This window comes from Otolemur garnettii, unplaced genomic scaffold (assembly GCF_000181295.1).
Source record: "Otolemur garnettii isolate 467f Iridium unplaced genomic scaffold, OtoGar3 scaffold00057, whole genome shotgun sequence".
Classification (NCBI taxonomy): domain Eukaryota; kingdom Metazoa; phylum Chordata; class Mammalia; order Primates; family Galagidae; genus Otolemur; species Otolemur garnettii.
In genome coordinates, this window is record NW_003852452.1 from 9,809,811 (window position 1) to 9,818,416 (window position 8,606).

An 8,606-nucleotide genomic window follows, 5' to 3' on the forward strand; every position below is an offset into this window, starting at 1 on the left:
AAAAAAAAAAAAACAGGTCTACCCACTTGGGTAGTGTTTAAAAAAAGAAATACTAGATCTCATAATTCTAGGTGAATTCCAGGTGAATGAGAAAGTTGAAAGCATTGGACAGAGAGTATTTATTTGCTTTTAAGGGATGATGATCAGTTATAAAATGTTAAGTATAGCTGAGTCTGGTGAAAAAGGTCAACTTAAGAGTCAACTTAGAGTCTATTTTTGCTTCTGTCTTTATAACTAAATAGGAAGTCACTTCTAATTTTATTTGCCCCTCTGTAATATCAGGCTAAAATCTCACTTCTACTTTCCAGGGATATGATGAAACAGTCTATGAAGATACCAGTATATGTATACTGTTTATTTTTTTGAATTTATAAGACTTGTACATTACAGAAAAATAAACTATTTTCTGTCCCAGGATATATCAAACAAATTAAACTGAGGGTACAGTTCCACTTTTTGAATGTTATCTTTTAAGCCCAGGTCTATGGGAAAAGAGGAACTAGCCTTTCAGGGAAAATTTTAGTTCATTAAATGGGCCTTTCTGTGAAGGTGTTGTCCCATTTTCAAGCTTGACAAAAATGTTAAGAAAGGGTTCGGTAGCACATTCGCTGATCTAATCTACACCTCAGAAAAGGTCCTTAACTTCTCTATCCCTCCGTATCTATAACAGAGGGATAAGTCCCAAATCTGCTGAATAAGATCTGTAAAGCACCAACACGAGAACTGGCACATGGTAGGTGCTCAGCTCTTATAGTAGTTTTTACGTACACTTTTTCCCCCTCTTACCAGGGATCATTTTGCTTTCTGTTTTTGAGCAGTCCCCTCTCAAGAAGTTACTAACACCCTTATTGGTAATTTCCCAGTATTCAAAAGTCCTGGTCTAACTCCTCCATTTGCTCTAGGATCAAACAAAACCAACTGACCCCAATCTATTGTAACCTTTAAATGCCCTAAATTGATATTATCTTTCCCTCCAAATCTGTTCTTTCTATGTTTACCTATCTTGGTTATCATCCAAAGTCACACACACACCAAATCTGTAAGTTATCTGGGTTTTTCCTTCACCTTCTACATGGTCTCCAAGTTTACTATAAAGTCCTTTGAGATTCTGCTGCTGCTTATAAATTCTTTGGTTGGTGTTCCCTACCAACCCTACTGCCTGTTTGTCCCTCACCATGGTGCTTGAACTCCTGTCAGAACTTCATAACCAACTTCTCCCTTCATCCTTTTAACAGGTGGTATCCTTCCTAAAGTTCAAATGTTAATTACCCATTCCAAGGCACCAACACTGGCTTCAGGATAACATCTAAACTCCTTGGCAAGGAATTCAAAGCTTTTCAGGATCTAGTCCTGCCTACCAGCTGCTCTCAACTTGGAATTCTGATATTCCAGGACTGCCAAATCAACTTTAATAACTAGCCAGCCACTCCTATACTCAGGCTGTTATTTCTGAGACAACTTACCATCCATCCTGTAGACGGGGGAAATTCTTTTTTTTTTCCTTTTTTCTCTACCCTCTCCCTGTAAAAGAATTGCTTCTTTTACAAAACCCTTCCATACCTTTATTAGAAAAACTACCACACAGATTTCACTTACCTGATTACTATATTATCTCCCCTACTTATGGTAAACTACTGCAAAGCAGGAACTGAGTCTTATTTTAAAACCAGGTACTAACCGTACACATTACACAGAAATGGGTAGAATTTGCTACCCAAAGAACAGGCTAGCCAAAATGAATCTGAACAGTATATTAAGGGCATGGAATGAGTAATGGTGTCGATAATAAGCATGTGAATTGAAAACCAAACCAATGTTTTGAAAGGAGTCACTTTCTTTAACATTTTATCTAAAGACTTCTACAGAAAAAAACTGTGAGGTTTAAGCCAGGCACAGAAGGAGTGTGCTTGTAGTTCCAGTTACTCACCAGGCTGAGGTAGGGAGGACTACTTGAGTCCAGGAGTTTGAATCCAGCCTGGGCAACACAGCAAGGGCCTCTTTAAAAAATTAAAGATCTCCAGGAAACTTACTTTAGAGAGCTACTTCAACTCAGCCTACCTGTCATTCACCAAATTAAATAATAGTAAACCTGGCTCAGCACTCGTAGCTCAGTGAGTAGAGGGCTAGCCACACACACTGAAGCTGGCAGGTTTGTGCCTGGCCTGGACCTGCTATAAACAACAATGACAACTGCAACCAAAAAAATAGCACTGTGGTAGGTGCCTGTAGTCCCAGCTACTCAGGAGGCTCAGGCAAGAAAATGGCTTAAGCCTAATAGTTGGAGGTTGCTGTGAGCTGTGACGCCACAGAGCTCTACCGAGGGTGACATAATGAGACTCTGTCTCCAAAAAAAAAAAAAAAAAAAAGCAAACCCAATCAAACTTATAATAGGTGGAATCTAATACAAAGCCAGCAATAAATTTTTTTTTTGGTTAAGTTGTAACTTTTGTACTTAAATATGGAATAGCAAATGTGCCTATAATTGGTATTTCTGGAGCAAAAAGAAAACCTCCTTACCTTAAAAACCAACTCTCTTCTTTTGAACTAGATGCATTTCCAGATTTTTTCCACAATACAAAAAACTTAGTTATAGATTCAATTAAAAGAGAAACTAAAGTAGCAAAAGACAACAAAACATTCTCAACTGAAAACCCCCCCAAATCAAAACTAAGTGGGTAACGCTGTACATTCTTGTGGACAAGAGAAATCAGGAAGAAAGAAAATGCCATTTTCTAGGCCTCCACAGGACTTTTTGATGTAAAATGGTTGAATCAGAATTGGAAAGGCAATAAGGAGCTGAGGGCAGCGTCTTCCCAGAACCGGTTTCTGAAGGTGGGGAAGGGGGCCAAACACACTCATTCTTTCCATTCAACATTTACTGAATTCTTCCCTAGGCAAGGTAACTGACCCATACCTCAGTTTTATCTTCTGTAAAATGTCTATTTCTCAATGTTATGAGGCCAACAGCAGCCAGTTATTTATGAACCACACTACCTGCTTAACTGTTTACAACACTATAAGATAGTTATTATTGCCATTTGACAGATGGGAAAACTGAACCACAAAGTGACTTATCTAAGATGATCACAACTTTGGAACCTAGGCATTATTAACCACAGAAACCTCTAAACAACTAACCTAGTCCCTGGATGTGTTTTCTTCTCAATTATATTCCCACCACCTCTTAAGAAAAAAGAAAATTATTTTTTTAAGCAACCTACTATGTGCCTGGCATGGTAAATTAATTCGTCCTAATAATAGTAGTCGTAAGGTTTAGGTTTCAAATAAGTTTAAGGTTGCTCCAGCAAAAAGCTTTCATTTTTACATATAAAATCATCCTCGAATCAATTTTCTGACATAAATACACCCAAGTTTGAGCCCCATGAGTCAGTTTTCCCAGCACCTACTAGCAACTCTGGGAGAAAACCTGACCATCCAGGTTCCAAATGTGCAGAATAAAGAATACTGGGCAAAGACAGCCTTTTGGCTTGCAATCTACCAAGGTTCTAGAACATACTACCTACTTAATTTCAAGCTGCCAACATCCCACAAAAACAATACAAAGACAAGGCAATAGGTACCTCTCCTGTGTCTTTCGCACCCTCAACTCATTTACCCTGATAAATCAAATCTGTCTTAGGCACCTTCTGATTATTAAAACAAAAACCATTTCAATTGTTGTATTTTAAATTTCCCAGGATACTGAAATCCTAGCCATTAACTTGACTATAAAACAAATCAAGAAAAAATAAGAATTTCAGTGTATTTACAAAGACACTTAACATGCATTTAAATGCATGATCCAGAGAAATTATTGCCCAAAGGAAAGTTAAAGTTATTAAATCCAAAGTTTTTCATTTTCCTGACATGCTCTATTCATTTCAGAAATGTACTAATTTTGGTTGCCGTTCACTATTTGTAATTTGGTCAACCAAAGCTTGGGATAAATGTGTTTGTTTAACAAAACAATGAAAAGGAAAAAATGGATTTCAACTTAGTGGGGGAGTACCTGAGAATATTATTATTTTCCCACTTTTGGATGCTAATAAGTATGATTTAAAAGCAGGAGAAATTGAGAAAGCAAAAGATACAGTGGTGCTTATCAGATGTCTAGACTACAGGCAAACCCCAAATACCAAAGAAGCATCCATGTGTCAAACCGGCATCATTTTTGAGCTATGCCTGGGGCCACACACACAAAAAAAGTTAGCTTGAAAAGAAAACCTAGGAGGGGTAACCAGAAGGTCAACCCCAGTTCACAGGACTTGGGAAGACTAGCAGGGTTAGCTAGCCATTAGCCTGTACAGTCTTCCTCATAAGTTTCCTCCCCAGCTCCCTTATTATATCTCTCTGAAAGCCTCAACTCCTTAAATGCTTGCTTCTTCAAGGTCATCCTAAGATAAAGCAAGAAAAAAACACGAAACACTGAGTCATGCATAACTTTCGGCCAGAAAAGATTCCCCTTCCCCAAATCATTATATAAATACTTTCAATGCTACCAGGGTTTTTTCAGAAACTCCACCAGAAGCAAACTCCCAGACCTTAAGTCAATTTAGATTGGGCAACTAAACGTGTTCAGTTTTGCAACATGAATTATTAAAAGGCTTTTCAGCTCTGGCAAACTCCAGTTCAAAAACAGGTGCTTTCAGTGTACTTTTAATGACAAAGTCAAATCCATTTTTTTAATTATTAAAAGAAAAAGGAAAAAACTTTTCTTAACCCTCCTTAGGACAATGTAAGAAGTGGGGAGGCAGGATTGCTGAGGGGAAACAGTCTAGAATACCGTCCCTGTTTGGCCAAACAGTAATTCCTAATCTTCTACGTGCCTGTGGTAATGGAAGGTTGGAGGGAGAAAGTAAAAACAAAGAAAACTGACTGGGGTCATAGTTACCAGAACAAACTCTGCACCGCCCTACCACCCCGAGAAACCAACCCTCCCCTCCACCAAAACAAACCTTGCCCCTCCCAGCCGCTCCTCCCACGCGTAAACACACAAAGAAACGCCGCACGCACGATTCACCCACAGTCTTCACTTCCCTTAGGACAACAGGGAGCCCCAAACTTCCCCAAGGTGGTTTTTCGCGTGTCGTCGGGGCTGGATCCCCTGGACTTGCAGGCCACAACTCGGCGGGGGAGGAGGCACTCGCGGCAGTAATCTGTTTCCCCGAAAGCAGCGAAATGCCTCCCAGGTCCTCCCACGCCCCCCACCCCCAAACTGCGCCTCTCCCTTTGGGCACGGAGTGACCGCCGAGACAGACACCGAACCCACAAACACAGCAATGCTCCCTGGCGGATCTGTTGGTAAATAAGACATCTCGGGTCGGGAGGAAAGTTCCCCCGTGGAGGGCGACTCTCCAGGGGACCTCCCCGTCGCCTCTCACCTGCACCGGAACAACGGGCCCCGCGCCCGCCCGGCCCGGCGCCTCCCGCAGGCCGCGCCTCCCGCACGCCGCGCTGCCGGGGCTTGTTCCTCCTCATGGCTTTGCCCTGACGTAATTCAAACATGGCAACAGTTCGACTTCAAAGGGGAATCCACAGACCTCCCAGACACAGGCTCCCGGGCCACGGGTAACGGGCTGGGAAGTCCTGGCCGCCTTCTCCGGACCCCTCAGCCGTCGCGGGCCCCGGCGCCTGCTGCTGGAGCGCCGGGGGTCCGGACACCGCCGCCTCCCTCCCCCGTCTGCCCGGCGGAGCAGCGGAGCACACCGCTTCCCCGCGCCGCAGCATGGCACCTCGCGCTAGCAGCGCCGCCAAAGTTTCCCCACGAGGGGCCGAGGGACAAAAGCCCCTCCCGAAACTCGCCCGAACTTCGGGGGCCCCCGACCCGCACGGCCCTCAGCCCGGGCGGTCGCCCCGAGTGCCGGGGGCCCGCACGGGCACATGCAGCTCTTTGTTTTCTCTCCAGCCGGGCGCTGCCTACGTGCAGCATCAGGGATGTCGAGTGTTTCTCAGGGCGAGACACTGGACGATCACCCCGGGCGAGGGTCCGGACCCCGCGCCCCGAGAGCCCGGAGCCCGGTCCCGCGGCCCTCCCCTCGGCAGAGGGCCCATTTAATCAAAGTTTTGCAATGTCCTTGATGAGAAACGCCCGGATTACCCGCCCCGCACAGGCGGAGTTGGCGACTTTCACTCTGCTTTTTAAACTGGCAAGACGCCATCATCAGCAAATCACATTGTCCTGCCGGCCGGACCTACCGGACGGCGACCGCATCCTACAGCTAACGAGGAGCCGGACATTCAGACCCGGACCAGGGTCGCAGCCCGGAGCACGTGGCCTGTCATGTACGGCACAAAAAGCAGTGGCCAGGAGTTCACTCACTCCTGCAGCGCAGACGACGCCGCCGCCTCCATCCCCGACTCAACTTAGCCCAACTGGCCATCTTAAACCGCCGCCGGGCGCCCGGGAAGTAGGACGCCCTCGCCGCGGCGCCCACACCTACGCCACAGGTGAACGGACGGGGAGCAAAACTTGGCGCTCCGAAGGCACCGGGACCCCGGGCGCGCTAGGGCGCGGTCCGCGCAGAGCAGGCGCCTGGAAGCCGGGGCCGCTGCCGGGCGACCGCGTGTTGCTCTCATTGTCGCAGCCGCATCCCTCCGGAGTTGAGCAAACAACGCCACGCCGCGTGCGCCCCGGCGGAGCCGGCGCCGACCCCCGCCGGCCCATTTAAACCCCTCACGCCGGCTCGGCAGTGGACGGCAAGTCCGTTTCCGAGCAGATGGCGTTTATTGTCCACCCTCATCCAAACACGCGCGGGGGGCTGCAGCCACCACACCACGAGGCGTAACAACGGCGCCCGACCCTCCCCGGGGCGCGCGCCCACGCGGACGCGGCGACCCCCGGCCGCTCCGCCGTCGCCAGCAAGTCGTTTGCCCCTCGGGCCTTTCGGCCACCGGGCTCTCCTACGCGAGAGAGCACTGCGGCTAAGAAAAGTCATTGTCACCTTCACCGTGGAGCCCCCGCAACTCCTCAGTTATTTCCCCGCTCCACTCACTTCCCCGACCCCACGACTTTCGGTTTTCCCCAAATCCCCTCAATTAATAAACACACACCAAACGTGCGTCTGCCGAAGGCTCTGGGGTCGCGGAAACAGCGCTCCCAGCAATGCCATCGCCACGACCAAACTTCCTGTGTGTGTGTGTTTGTGTGGAAAGACGGGTGGGGGGGAGGTGGGTGAGGTGAAACGAGGAAAAAAAAAAACACTCGGAAATCAAAGCCTCGTGAGACAGTTCTGCACCAGAGTAATAGTTACAGTCACTCACCTACCAAAAGCAGCCGTTCCACGCGCAATAGCGTTGCCGAGGTGCGGAGTGCACGCCAAGCCAACCCACCCCCCACTCCAAGCGCTCCCTCCTCCTCAACTGCCTTGTCTAGAAAGATTGTCTCCTGCAGTTCTGCAGTTGCTACCGCTGGCCGGGAAGGTGTAGATTCCGCTTTCCCTCTGCGCACGCGCGGCTCCCGGTACAAAATTCTCTTGAATCGAACTAATTTGCATAGGGTGCGCGCGCGTCGCGGGCTGGGAGGAGAGAAGGCCCGGCGGCCGCGCGCGCTCCCGCGGCCTCTATTGTCCTTTTAAGGGGAGAAGCGCCGCGGCGCGGGAAACGCGGCGGCCAGCGGGAAACGGGGGCGGGGACAGCTTACTACGGCGGACGTCACATAAACAAACGCCCCCTGGCTGGAGGCCGCGGCCGGGGGGCGGCGGGGGGAGTGGCGGGATGGGAAAGGCAGAAAGGTTAACAGCCGGGGGAGAAAGCTGCGTGCTTCCCACCTCGAAGTTCTTAGAGTGCCCTGTTCCGCGTGGAAAAATAGTTTTATAAAAACTGCTTTTTAGAGAAGAATTCTCACACCTGTACCCAGTTTCTGGCTTGAGATGACAGAGGAGGTGGTCTTGTAAGAACACACGTTGAATTCATAGTGATTCCGCGTTTCCTAAATTTTGTTTGAAGTTTGGTTTTTCAAGAAAATTCTTTGGGGGCCAGCACAAGTTTTCGTGTAGTTTTAATGAGTGGTTTAATAAAGTCCCAGGTTAGCACCCTTCACTAACTCCCACTTGCCTTTTTCAAATAGTAACCCAACCCATAACAATCCAATTTTCTTTTCCTCCACTTCAGCCTTAACATTTCCAGCCTTTCTGAGTTGAATGGCCGTTAATTTCCGTGGGAACAGTGCCGCTTTCTTAAAAGACTAGTCAATGGAAAGCCAATAATCTGGGGACTGTATCCCTCCTCCAGCTGCTTGTAAACGGTGCTCCGCTCACCCAGAAATAATACCACTCACCGGTGGTCTGGGGAACTGAGAAAGTAGCGACTGACTTTTCTTTGTGGAAAATATGTATAATAACTAAGAATCGGAGCGCTGTACACCCAAGAAGAATAAAAAAAGCTGAAGTAGTTCTTCTCACATTGATACATGGAAAATGGGGGGAGGGGATGATTGTGATACATCTTTATACGGTGGACAACTAACCCCAACAGGCGAAGACCTTGGTTTAATGATGGAGGTGAGGAGACAGGATGTTTTTCCCAGAAACTTGATATTCTTCCCAACCTACAAAAGTGTGGAAATCAACCATAAAACTTAATCATCTGTGGGCAGGTTTCACTGCCTT

The 8,606-nt window shown here is 47.5% G+C and overlaps 1 protein-coding gene across 2 annotated transcripts in view; it reads right to left on the minus strand.

Annotated features, from left to right (window-relative positions):
* SINHCAF (SIN3-HDAC complex associated factor) overlaps positions 1–7,469 on the minus strand; it is a 35,088-nt gene extending 27,619 nt beyond the window's left edge. Inside the window, exon 1 of one of the 2 annotated variants that reach the window (XM_003792484.3) lies at positions 7,261–7,469. The gene's annotated coding sequence lies outside the window, so the exon portion shown is untranslated. Of the gene's footprint in view, positions 1–5,381; positions 5,411–7,260 lie in introns of those variants that run through there. The other variant, XM_012806781.1, reaches the window with a different exon arrangement.
* Between the last annotated feature and the right edge of the window lie 1,137 nt (positions 7,470–8,606).